This window comes from Natator depressus, chromosome 3 (assembly GCF_965152275.1).
Source record: "Natator depressus isolate rNatDep1 chromosome 3, rNatDep2.hap1, whole genome shotgun sequence".
Taxonomy (NCBI): Eukaryota; Metazoa; Chordata; order Testudines; family Cheloniidae; genus Natator; species Natator depressus.
In genome coordinates, this window is record NC_134236.1 from 71,535,019 (window position 1) to 71,548,574 (window position 13,556).

Genomic DNA, 13,556 nt, shown 5'->3' on the forward strand with positions numbered 1-13,556 from the left:
AAAGGCAACAGTGATTTAGCCCCTAATATAAGATACAATCCACTAAAACCAAGTAAGTTTCCAATAGTTATACCATGATTATAGAACAGGGAATGCAAGGAGTACATCCATATCAGTTAGCACGAGACCATTTAGATCTTTATTACTTTTTTTAAAATTAAGATGTTGTTTATTTAACTAAATCTAAATATAACTGGAGAAAAAAAATTTCCAAGAAAAAACTAATTTGGGACTTGTGGAATAGCACAGTGGACATTGCAACCATGTATCAAGACAAAAAGATAGGGCTATTTTTCATGAGCGTAGATAGATAAATGGATGACAAGCGCATGCCCACTTCTAAAGTTCAGACATGACCCAGTAGCCTTTTCAAGACACTTTGTGTTTGGCCCAAGACTTGGATGTCTGGGTCTATTTCTTAAGATTTCCTGGAAAAAAAAAAAGCACTGTGCTGAGGCAGAAAAACCTAAGGATTATCCTTTAAAAAACAATGTTTCCAAATATCCAGGGGTCCTAATAATGAAACATCTGTTTATAAACTTGACTGAAACAAATAAACAACAACAAAAACCCTACAATGTGTTTGAATGTTCAGATAGCTAAGATTAACTAAGAGGTCTTACTCTGTTTTACCATTTTATAACTACAAAATGCCTAAACAAAAGTCTTTATTTTTTACCCATTCATTGAAAGAAAGTTACATTAATCCAACAGGTACTACAGATTTGCTTTTTACAGATTGGCAAATTAAATCTTGGAATTCAATCTCCTTCTCCCCCTCCCTCTCTCCCTCCCAATCAATGCTAAATCACACAGCCTATGCAAAGATTGCCCATTATGTAACAAATGGTAGGTCACCTGAGCCGTTGCCCCTTTAGAGTAACAGAAGATGTGTTGGTGGAAAGTCTCTTCCCTCACAGGTTTCCTTGCTCAGTCTCAGCGCTTCACCAGCTGTGTGAGGTCAAACTATTAGTTTAACTAGAATATATCTACCAAACCAGCTTTTCTCTAGTAGTCCCTACCTAATAAGATAATTACTAGGCCCTGGCTGCTTTGGATTTCTATTGAGTATTCCTTGTGCACCTGATGTTCCCATTGACTGCAGAATTAGGTCTTTATTCCCTATATTTTTTGGGTGGAAATGGGGAATTGAATGAGCTACTGATGAATTCACAGCAAGGCTCTGCTGGAGTTCAGAGAGAATCCAGCTAAGGCTAATACTTCAGAACCCTTTCCCTACCCTTCTTTTGGGGACCTCGGTATTGGAATTATTACCCAACCTCCTTATTTTGTGCATGGATTGCAAGCTTTTTCCATCTGCTTTAAAATTGGCCTGCAAGCAGCATTAGTTAAAGAATAATTTTATTTTTATTGTTTGTGTATTACACATAAAACCATTTCCAAGCAACTGTCTGCAGTGTTGTATCTACAGCAGAAATGCAGTTTGAATGCAAATGAACTGGACTAAATATTTCAAATCTGCTACTATATCCTTGTCTTCACAATAGCATGATTATTTTAAGGTGTTCCCCTTGGTCTATTTTAAACCTGTACTTCAAACAGTGACATGCCAGTAGGGAGAATGGAGCAATTTTTAATAAACTGCAATGGGAGAACTGAAAAGCTACATTTTAAAATTTGCATTTTGTTTACAAACTGTGCAATGAACAGAACTTTAGGTAAATTCCTATCCGGGTTCTATTACCGGGGTCTAGCTCTTTCATTTTCCTTCCTTTTGTATATAAAAGGGTGTTTATGGACCTGCCCCAACTTTTGGCCTCACAAAGTGTAACACTACCATGTGAGAATGCAATGAAGTACAATTCTATAACACTCTGCCTCATTTTTTTTTAAATGAATGGTATTGTACTGTTTGGGTGAAAAAATGACTCTGAAGTGCACCAACGTGCTCTGATATACAGGCAGTAGCTGTGAATATAAAAATAAATATAGATTTTGATAAATAATTGTCTAATCTCAGAGAAATTCAGACACTCCTTTTGCACATTGCCTATACAGTTCCTGAGTTTTTCAATTTTTAAGAGGAGAATTTAATTATTCACTGTTATATTGTTTTCTTCATTGCCTGGGGCCAGGAAACTATGGAAAACTGGCTCAATGGAATTTCTATGCAAGTATACATAGCAGAATGAGCAGGAGACAAGTCCTTTCACCAAAATGGATTTTGAGGATCCATGGAAATAAGTCATCCACCAGTAGATATCACAAAAAGGACTGATCTACTGTTCCTGACCTCTGTGGTACCCCGACTATCTATGTTGACTTGATAGACTCTCCTCTACTCTGGAAGGCTGTCTCTTTCTGAGGCCAGACTGCTATTGCCCATGGTCCTGATCCTCAAAGGTGTTTAGGCACCTAACCTAACTCCTGATTTCAATGGGAATTAGTTGCCTAAATATCTTTGAGGATCTGGAGCTATGTTCCCTTGCAGCTGTGTAATAGCAGACCCAGAGAGGACTTAGCAGGAAGTAATACTCCTATCTTTGGATTATGTGGAATGTACTGTATTAAAGGTGAATCAGCTTCACTTTTCCTCAGAATTGCCAAACCAGTCTATGTTCCCACACAAGAGGGAGGAAGGGCTAGATCAGTGGTTCTCAAACTTTTGTACTGGTGACCCCTTTCACATAACAAGCTTCTGTGTGTGACCCCCCTTTTAAATTAAAAACACTTCTTTACATATTTAACATAATTATAAATGCTGGAGTCAAAGTGAAGGCTGACAGCTTGCAACCCCCACCCCCATGTAATAACCCCATGGCCCCTGAAGGGTCCCGACCTCCAGTTTGAGAACCCCTGGGCTAGATCCACAAAGGGGACTCAGGCTCAGCATTGCAGTGCTTAACATTTAGGGACCCTGTCACCTGGTGGAATCCACAGCCCTGTGTTTGGCATCCAGGCTCCCTACACAATGCATGGTGCCTAACATGGGATTCACAAAAAAACAGCAAATTGAGAGCCATGATCTAACCCAGCCTGCAGGAAATGCTGCCCCTCTAAGGGAGAGCGGTGCCTCCCTCTGCATGGGCATCACAGCAGTGAACACTCTCCTAGAGTTAGGCACCTAAGTCAGGTCAGCCCTTTCTCAGAAAGAGGGTGGTTGTGATGCTTCCCCTTTATACCCAATAGCCAAGTGATTAGTGCATTCACCAAGGATGGGGGAGACCTGGGTTCAAATCCCTACTCTGCCTGCTGGAGAGCAGCAAACTGACTCCATGTATCCCTCCACCTAGCGAGTGCACTGATCTGTGGAGTCAGGCCCAGAGCCACAAAGGGACTTGTGTGCCTCAAGCCTAGCAAATAACTGCTCAGTTGTTGCCTAACCATGCAGCCCCCTACATTTCTGCTGTAAAAATCCACTATGCACCTCAGTTTCTGCCTCTGGGCACATGCACTGCTGCCTGAGGCAGATGCCTACCTCACACCTAATACCCAAATAAAGATAGGGAGGCCAGTGCCTATTTAGCCGGGGAGGGGGGCGACTGGTAGGTGTTCTCTGAGAACAACTATCTCCACACTAAAGAGCAGTGAGGCAAGGGAAGTGGCAGCAGTCTCATTTATAACTTTAAGCCCAGTGGATAGAGAGCTGACTCAGGATATGGGAGACCGCAATTCAATTCTCCCCTTCCTTATGAGGAGAAAAGATTTGAACACGGATTGCCCACACTCAGGTGAATGCCCTATCCAGTGAGCTATGGGATAGTCTGATGTGGGGTTCTAATTTTCTCCTGTTGAAGCTGTTCATCTTCATATTAAATAATTAAATGGGCATTTGGCCAGAAAGAGCATATGCACAAATCTATTGTCCAGTGGTTAGGTCAGAAGTCAGAAATCCCTATTCAACTACTGGCTCTAGAGAATGAGGAGAAAGCAAGGGACTGAGTGGTTCTTACAATTAGGTGGTTACAAAAAGTACAGTAAAGCTTCCTAATTGAAAGAGAGAGAGGTTCAGTAGCAGGAGATATGATGTTCACTTGTTATCTTAAACTTGCTCAGTTTAAAATACACAGTTGCAATTTAGGTTTAAATTAAGCAACCAGGGACAAACAATTTATAAATGGATCCATATAAGGAGCAGAAAATCCTTTGAGCTGCTAATCAGAAGCCCTCTGGTTGTATAAATTCAAAAAGTCCTTTCAGCAGGAGGCATAGAGACTCATAAAAGGACTCGGATTCTTTGCTTCGACATATAGTATGGTACCTGTACTGTTTTTACGGCAACTTGTATTACTTATTTAACATTGCAAAACATTTTGGGATAGAGGAGGTATAATAAATGCTATGGCAACCAAGCTATATTGCGTTGAATATCTTTGTAGATTAAACTGCTTTGATTCACAAGTTGCAGCACGCACAAATAGATGGGCAAAACCAAACATACTCATAACCAATATTTTGTGTGTATATGAGTCATACTCCTACATAGACACCCACATAGGCACATTTATATTTATGCCCACATACACATATCACATGCATAAACATGCACACATATAGGATGCCTTCAAGAATATATAAGCTTAGTCACAAAGCTTGGATTGTAGTTGTAATGTTTTCACTGTTAACCTAACAAACAGAATCCTGTCATTTACGACCTAAGCAAGCCCAAAGATTTACGCTATGGAAGAATGTATTGGAAGATAAAATTAAATTTGGCTTTCCCAGCAGACTAGTTCAGTTTGAATGGAAGTAAATGTGCCTGCTCACTGATCTGAAGAAGTATACCCTCATTTTCCTACAGATGCTGCAGTAAAGACAGCACTAATCTAATTATAGTACTTTTTAAAATTGTCTTCATGCATGGTAGAAAATCACCATTACTGCTTTGAGAACTCCAGTACCTGAAGTATTAAGAAAATAAATCAAACAACTTTTCGATAATTTAACAGTGATAGGTTTGCTTAAAACAGGAATGTGTTTAACTAAAGTCTCAGGACTGCACACATTTGCAGCCCTTGTCCTTTCTGGAATATAAGGCATCCTAAAGAGAGAAGGTGAGGCTCTCCCCTCACCTCCCATACACACTTACCAGCAAATAACAGTTTTGCACACATGATAGAGGTCCCTCTGCACCATTTTATTTCCATGGGGAAACAGGTAGCTGTTGCAAAGCAGCTGTGCTGGAACAGCAGACTTGAATCTTTGTGGTGTGGCCCTACTATTTACTCCCAGGCTGAGGGGAGGAACTCCACTGTTGTTGTTTCTTTTTAAAAAAACACACACACATACACAAAACCTCAGAGATGCCCGTACAAAACCACTTACTCACATCATCTCAGTCCAGGAGTGGGGCTATTGGCAGAGCAGCTACGTAGGCTCTATTGCATATATTGGCAGAGCAGCTACGTAGGGCCTATATTGCATGGCCTATGCATTGTGGAGGAATTTCTAAACTAGCCAGTGCATATAGACTTTGGGAATTGGGCTGGGATAGGCCCAAAGGATCTGTCATTAGAGTGGCTCAGAATTTCAGGACAGAGGGTGCAGAGTGGCAGTGGTTGCTATTTGCACCTAAGAAGGTGTAATGTAACCCAGGGACAACCTTTGAGAAGTTCTTAATTTACTCTCCCCTCACCTCCCTAGTTGTCCCTTATTGCCTTGGACTGGTGCGTTGGAGATGGATAGTTATATCACATGATAACACTTTCCATTCCACTAGTATCTCAGGAAGATATTAAACAGTAGCTACTAAAGTTAGACTTTTTTTAAAAAAATCAGTAGCTCTGGATAAGCATCAGGGGGTTTTCGTGTTAGTCTGTATCCACAAAAACAACAAGGAGTCCGGTGGCACCTTAAAGACTAACAGATTTATTTGAGCATAAGCTTTCGTGGGTAAAAAACCCTTCAGATGCATCTCCTTGTTGTTTTAGCTCTGGATAATTTGCAACCAAGAATTTTAAAAGAGCTGGCTGAGGAGCTCGCTGGACCATGAATGTTGATTTACAATAAGTCTTGGAACACCAGGGAAGTTCCAGAAATCTGGAAGAAAACTAATATTGTGTCACTATTTAAAGAAGGTAAATGGCATGGCCTGGGTATTTATCAGCCTCTCATTCTGACATTTATTCTGGGCAAGATAATGTCGAGGGCCTTGATTAATAAAGACTAAAAGGAAGCCAGAGGTAGCTGCGATCAGCCGAACCTGTGAACACTGCAGGTAAACAAACCGTCCTGGCCCACCAGCAGCTTTCCCTGGTGGGCCATGTGCCAAAGGTTGCTGATCCCTGCTCTAGAACCCAGCGTAGGGAAGAATCTGTCATCTTTTGGGAGTTAAGCAATCTCCCCTCATCTGACTCTCACTCTCCATCCTCCCTAACCTCTGTGCTGCTTTCTATGCTGTCAACCATGACATCCATCCCAACCTCCTGGGACCGACTGCTGGAGTTTCAGAGAACTGGCCACCTTGGTTTTGCTCCCATTTATCAGAGTCCTCTTTTTTTGAAGCATGAAGCAGAAAGATAAGCTGGTCTGATGGATAGGGAGATAGCCCTGAAAGACTTGGGTTCTACTCCCCCCATCAGCTTCTTGTATGACCTTGGGCCAGTGCCTTAAGGACAGAGTTTTAAAACCTTGTAGGCACCCAAAGATGCAGCTAGGCATCGAGTGGGGTTTACAAAGTATCTAACCTTCCAGGCACTCTTGAAAATCCCACTAGATGCCTGAAAATCTGGCCTTTCGTCTGTGTGTGCCTCAGTGCCCCATATGTACAATGGGGATAACAGCACTGCTGTACCTCACCGAGGGACTGTGAGGAGAAATAGGTTAGACCTTGTGAGATGCTCAGACACAATGGTGATGGGTCCACATAAGTACCACCGGTAGAGTGGGAACTTCTCTATACCACCTCTATCCCTTCCTCTGGGTTTGGCCCCTTCTTTTCACCTACACTGAGTCCCAAACCTCCCCCTTTTCTGAATGTAAACTTGGCTCAGAGGACTTGGCTGTATTCTTTCTGAGTCCCCAGTGTTCTCTCTAAAACAACATTTCCTCACAAAGATTCCTGTTTTACAGGCTAGACTTCCAGATCCTTAATTTAATCACCAGCCCTTTCTTATCTTAATCACCCTGCCTCTGTCTGTAAACAAAATACTGACTCCCTGCCCCAGGGGCACCTCTCCTCTGCAGAACTGACATTTCACACTAATGCTGTGCTGTCGTTAAGAGCTCCACTGGGGAGCACACCTCCTACACACTTCCTTCCGTCCTGTCCCCCCAAAATGGCGCCCTTGTGCATTAGGCACACTCAACCTAAAAGTCCTGAGTTTGACCCTCAGAGAAAGCATAGGACCTTGACGATGGCCATTGTGACAGTTTGGGCAATATGTCTGTGTCCAATTATGATATCATCTTTGTTAATGAACAGCATTTAGGATTGTAAACTTCACTGTAAATTAGAACGTCCATTTTGTAACAGAAACAACTGAATCGGAGCCATGAAGGAGTCATCAACACTGGCTAGTTTTGCACTGTCAAAACAATGGCATTGCTCCAGGCAGAGTCAGGGACTTTTAATGACTCTCTGCCAACAATCTTGTATGGGGTTGCAGCATGGAAGATCTCTGTGGAATCACAGGAACAAGGTGTCACACACTACTTTAAAATAGCATGTTCTCTAAGCAAAAGATGCTATGTCATTGTCAGATCCAGAAGCCCCAGGAAAAGGAGTGGAGGCAGGAGGTACCTGGTCTCCCATAAGAACTTGGACTAAACCCAGAGATCCACAAAAGTGGGGTGAGACCAGACTAAGGGGGATTGCTTTCAGGTGTCTGTTGTTTTGTCTAGATCTGTAACTCTCTTGTCCTGTCTATAAGTAAAGTGTGTATGTTCAAGAAATTCCTTTGCACAGCCTGTTGTCCTTATTTCAACTACCACATGGTCCCCAGTGAGTTAAACTATAATCCAGGGTGCCCACAGGGGTGGACTCTGGGGAGAGCATTCATAAGCAACTGAGGGCTTGGGAAGCTGAGGAATCCTTGGTTCCATGGTCTAGGTGGCTGGACTGTGGAATCTCACCATCAAGAGGGGTATCAGACAAGGGGTCTGAACCTGGAGTGTGCACTTGAGTGAGCCAGAAGCATTGATCAGTCACTATCGAGCCCCAGGTAGCTCAGCAGCAAGTGGGATCCAAAAGTTGAGCCCAATATAACAGACGGATGACAATCCACTGGGAGGGGTGGGGGTACAGTGCTCAGTCAGGGCTATATCAGCCACCATATAAGAACACCACAGTATTTCATCCTAAAAGCCAAATATTGGTCCTCTTGATATCATTAGTAAGTGTTTTGCTACTGATTTAAATGGAACCTAGATTTTGCTCTGTCAGTCTGGTATTTTAAAGCATTGGTATACATATGTGACTTACCGTTATGAAAGGACAATACATAATGTGCATGGTGTTCATGGGATGCCAACTGACTTTCAGGCACTGTATATGTAACTGCCAAGGAAAGGTCAAGTGCCAGTGGTAGTAAAAGGCCAAATATCACATAAGCGCAAAAGTCCCCAGATGCTGAGGATTGGCTGGTCCTCTGCTAATACAGTTTCAAAAAATTAAGTGTGTGCTTAATTCTGATTACCTGTATTATACTTTTGAGTATGAAATAGATGGTCTATTGAGACGCATCCTAACCACTGTCTTCTGTGTTGGTAGGTACTATATTTAGAGGGCAAGTTAAGGATGGCAAAATGCTAGTGTGGCTCAACAGCTAATAGAGGGAAGATTATGTCATATAGAGAGAATTATTCTTGGAAGAAGAGTCAGGAGGAAAAAAAAGTGTCTTGTTGATTTGTCTTTTCATTCTCATCCCTGTAACAAACAGGTCACACATTTAGTTGTATAGATTTTGAATAACTGTGTCATACTTAGTATTATGTGCATAGGTTTTGCTTAAAATCTGAGGGAAAAATTCAGTTGAAACTGTGGCTTTCCCATTGTGCATGAGGTAGAAAAGCAGTGGAAAAAAGTCAGTTTGTGGTGGTTTTTATACAGCTGTCTGCAAGCTTTCCCCTAGTTGAAGACCAACGGTTTTAATGAAGCAACCTCTGAAATAGAGGAGTCTGTTTGTTATCAGTGGTCAGCTGCTCTGCTGCTTTGTATATGCTATTTGCCACAGAAATACACAATGACCATGATCTACCTGATACAAATCTGGCTTAATAAAATGTTACATTTGCTTTCAGCTAGGAAAGCCACTGTTTGAGCTAAGAATGGGTTTTTACAGCTGAATACGGATGTGGACGGGAACAAATTGAATTAGCTCCAAAGAAACTTTCTTCTGCTTGTTGAATGATCACAGTCCTAATGAAGAATTTGACTGCTAGAGCTCAGAGCTTGCGGATGGCTTTGGCTTTAGTTTTAGATCAAGGGATGTGTGGTGGTTGCTATGGCCTGACAACATACCTTGAAGATTCTTCAAACCTTTTCTTCATACCTATGTGGCAATTCTTTGATTTCCCACTGATTCTGTTTTCCTCAGTCCAATGTTACCAACTTCTTAAAAAACAACAAACAAACAGTGAATCAGCAGAAACGATAAGAAAGATAGAGTGATTCATCATGTGACCATCCATCCCACATGCAAAATCCATGAGAGCTGGGAATTCTGTAAAATTACCATTCCTGAACTTCTTTCTTTGATGGACAAATATTTTTACTGCCAGATGCATTCTTTTTTAATTACCTTTCTATAGGACATTAGTGATAGCCTATTAAACAAAACATACATTGCAATCAATTTACTACATACCTCCTTCCATATTTACATGTGGGATAACCTATTTTTTTTAATTGGCTTCTATTTTATTTCAGAGTTTTTATAGATGCCTCATAAGAATTGAGACTAACTTGCAATCACTTTTTAAGAAAAACTTTGCAGCGAATTTTGATCCAGCTATTTCAAGTCTCAGGGTTTAATTTACATTAAAAAGGGGCACTTATTTACTAAGGGACCCACCCTTGCCCTACCTCCATCGTTGCTGAGATGGAGAATCCCCTGGTAACGGAAAACAGTGTGGTCTTCTCTGCACCAGGATTCGGGATGACTGACTTCAATGGGTATCACCTGGTTGGAGAGGTAGATTCATGTGCATGAATACCTAGTAGGTGAAGGCACAGATTGTTGTTCACAGCATTTGTTGGATGGGAGGATTTGAAGCAAAGAGCCCAATCTTGCACTGGATTCTAAGACAAAATTCCCACTGAAGGAAAATTTCTTTAGTAAGGAGCAGAGGTTCTGGCCTTGTGACAACACATCAAACAAAAAACTGTTGTCAAGGTAATTTAATGAACACACCTCAAGTTTTAGTTGCTATGGACACATTAAGCTGGATCTTCTGCAAAATTGACTGAAGTAGGGTTGGGAAACTATGAAGAGGGTTTAGGTCCAAAACATTTACAAATTATAGTGAATCTAATTTCTCAACATGAGTTTTAACTCAAAGCAAAATTTACAACACACAGCTGTCTCCAGAAGCACATATGGGCCTCATATGGTGTTGTGTGGCATGCCAGAAATTAACCAAGTTCAAGAACTCTTTGCTACATGATGTGATTAAGACCAACAGTTTAATAGTATTAGACATTTATATCAATTATGAAAATATCCACATTTACCCTGGATAGGATTAAAAAATATTCCAGCCAAACATACGACAACAAACAACGTCACAAAATCCCCAGCATTTGGAATGAATGTAAACCCACATGCTTCAGGGCATAACCTAACTTCTAATGATTGCCATTAGGAAGGAACTTTCCATGAACCCTTTATTCCATAATTTCCAATGCAGGGTTTCTTGCACCTAGGAAGCGGTTGATACTGGCCACAGGCTACTGTCAGATATTGAACCAGAGGGACCATTGGTTTTACCCTGAATGGCAATCTATGTTCCTAATGTATTTATATTTTGTACCTTTAGCCAAAGATGATCCTATTAGGATGGCTGTCATTCTATCCTTAGTGCTCATTGAAGTTCTCCATGGTGAAGATGGAGACTACAGGATAACACATACCTTAAAAACAAACAAATACAAACGTATATATCTTATTTTGGTTTACACTCAGACGTAAATTTTTGGTCATTAGGCATAATGGATTCAGACACTTTTTCATTGTTTAATGTATATACCTTTGTTCTGTAAGATTATTTTCCTGTAGCTTTTAATTATGTTTGATTATTAATGCCAAGTAGAATTGATAACTGCCAAGCCACCACAATGCAATTCTTTTATCTTCAAAATATGAAAGGTGTAACATGCCACTCTTGAAAATCTCTTCTTACAAAATACAGAGCCATGAGGATTTATCACAACTCCAGAGATTTCAGAAGAAGACCAGGATGTGTGGTATCAATCCTTAGAATCTGCTGCTTTGCTGGGAATATATTGCACATCCAAAGCAAATCCAGAAATTAAGTTGATGTGACCCTGTGTAGCCCTTACCATATTATCATACTAAGAGAAAAGAGACTTTTTAATCACTGGATTATTTGCAGAAATCTGAATTTAAGTAGTTCTTAATTTCTCTTGCATGTAACTCAGATAGAAGATCATTTTTGCATTTTTATCGTAACTACCTCTTTCCATGTCAGGTGAAATTTCCATGTACCCCATTGTAATGATCTGTTCATTTCAACAAACTCTTTCCTTTTCATTTCCCTAATAATATTCTTTGAGGTCTCTAAGAAAATCTCCCCTGAATACTTATAATGGTGGTCCAATTCTAATTGCAGAGTTTATCCCACCATCATTTTCATGGGTGTGCACGACTGGCTTCTTGGGGCTAAATTGTGTCTGATGCTGAGACAAGGTGCATAGTAGTGGTAGTGGTGGAGAAAGTCCAAGGAACTTCCTCCCATGTAGGGCCAGTCTTTTCATTCCGAGAGCACAGAGAATATTCCCTACCTCCTTTAAATGAATTTTCTGTCCTTGAATGCACAATTATACTTTAGCTATTTGTCATCTGCTTACAGCTAAGAGACCTCTTTATGAATAAATAAATAAAACAAAACATGGCAGCAAGCACAACAGTTTACTGCATACCAAAGACATGTTTAAAAGTTGCTGAGAGAAAAGAAATCCAGTGTCAGTGCTGAAGAAGAGACTACTCAGTTAAATAAGCTTAGGTAAGGTATAAGCCTCTGTCAAAGGCGAGTTATTTGTCAGTGATGAAGATTTTTGCTCTTTGGAATTCCCTACCTGATCCGAGCAACAACAGATCAGCTTCGGAACAACACCAAAATTACCTGGCTCTGCTGTTCATACAAATAAATATGTTGCTGTGGATACAAGGCTTACCGAAATATTGATTCGATAGCTTCAAGCAGAATTTCTGTGTTTCAAAAAAAAACCCTTTGCGTCTTTCTTTTCTCAGCATGGAAAGTCTCTCTCCCCAAGACCGCCTTGCTCATACAGTTCCAATGCAGTGGAGTATGGCGACATGAGATTCTTATTCCTGAATTTAAATGGAGTGTAACAATAGTGATCCTCTGCGAAAAAAGGGAAAGATCGTGGTCTGTCTCAGGCCATCCTCAATGTTATCAGAAGGTGAAATAAGAGGATTTGCCAATTCGATGGTCAGCTTCATTACAGATCTTCCCAGATGCAGCCGCCGCAACCATCTGACTAAGTCACGGTATTGCATATATATATGTACAACTTTCCCACAAAATGGGGCTAACTCCTCCCAAATCCAGTCCTTGGCACACATCTAAATTCCTGTTTTACTCATATTAACTGTGGAGAATTGTGTTGTACCCTCATACTTTCTTGGTCCTTTAAAAAAAAATTCACCTCCAGGCTAATAAACTACTCATTTGCAAGCCTGTCACACAGTTCACAGATCAAAGAATCAAGGTGTCACCAGTCTTCTTTAGTATAGACATCACTAGTTCTTTACTGCCTAGTTATGCTTGCATAGCAGTTACATATTTTTCTGTCTTGAGGGCACTGTGCCTGTTCAAGTACTTTATTTTCCTTTTAATTGCATCTCTGCCACTGGTCTGTTGAAAAAACAACACAAAAATAAAAACACTGTTTAACTAGCTTCTCTCCCAGCCTGCTTGCCTGCTTTTGAATAGAGTCAGCAAGGTAAAAGAGATCTGAATTTCTAGGCTTTCATGCAAAATGTATGAGTTCTAGTGAGTTTTATTCTCTTTCATTGTATTCCCTGATATTCAGCACTTCTGCCCAGACTCTAATGACAAAATAAAAAGATTAAAAAAAAAAGATGCTTATCTCCCAGTGACATGTCCAAACGGTCATTTCATTTTCTCTAATATGCGATTTTAGTTTGTTCTCCATCACTTAGCTAAAAGGAAAGTAACATGAGGAAGTTCTTGCACAACTCTATCTTCCAACTGACATAGTGCTAAGCAATTTACAAATAACGGGTTACAGCTATGAACTCTAGCTCCTGAGTTGTTTTGGTGCTTCAGGAATTACGACAGTTTCATTAACATTTAAAGGGAATAGTCTGCTCGATATCAACAAGACACTATTTATACTGTGTGGATCCATGTTACATTTGCATTTGACA

The 13,556-nt window shown here is 40.6% G+C and overlaps 1 long non-coding RNA gene across 1 annotated transcript; it reads right to left on the reverse strand.

The window, feature by feature from the left end:
* Positions 1 to 915: 915 nt before the first annotated feature.
* On the reverse strand, positions 916 to 12,631 carry LOC141983906 (uncharacterized). The gene is made up of 5 exons (XR_012638564.1): positions 12,317 to 12,631; positions 10,933 to 11,032; positions 9,986 to 10,082; positions 9,422 to 9,514; positions 916 to 951 (listed from the first exon to the last, which is right to left on the reverse strand). It is a non-coding gene; the product is annotated as an uncharacterized LOC141983906 (long non-coding RNA).
* Positions 12,632 to 13,556: the final 925 nt, after the last annotated feature.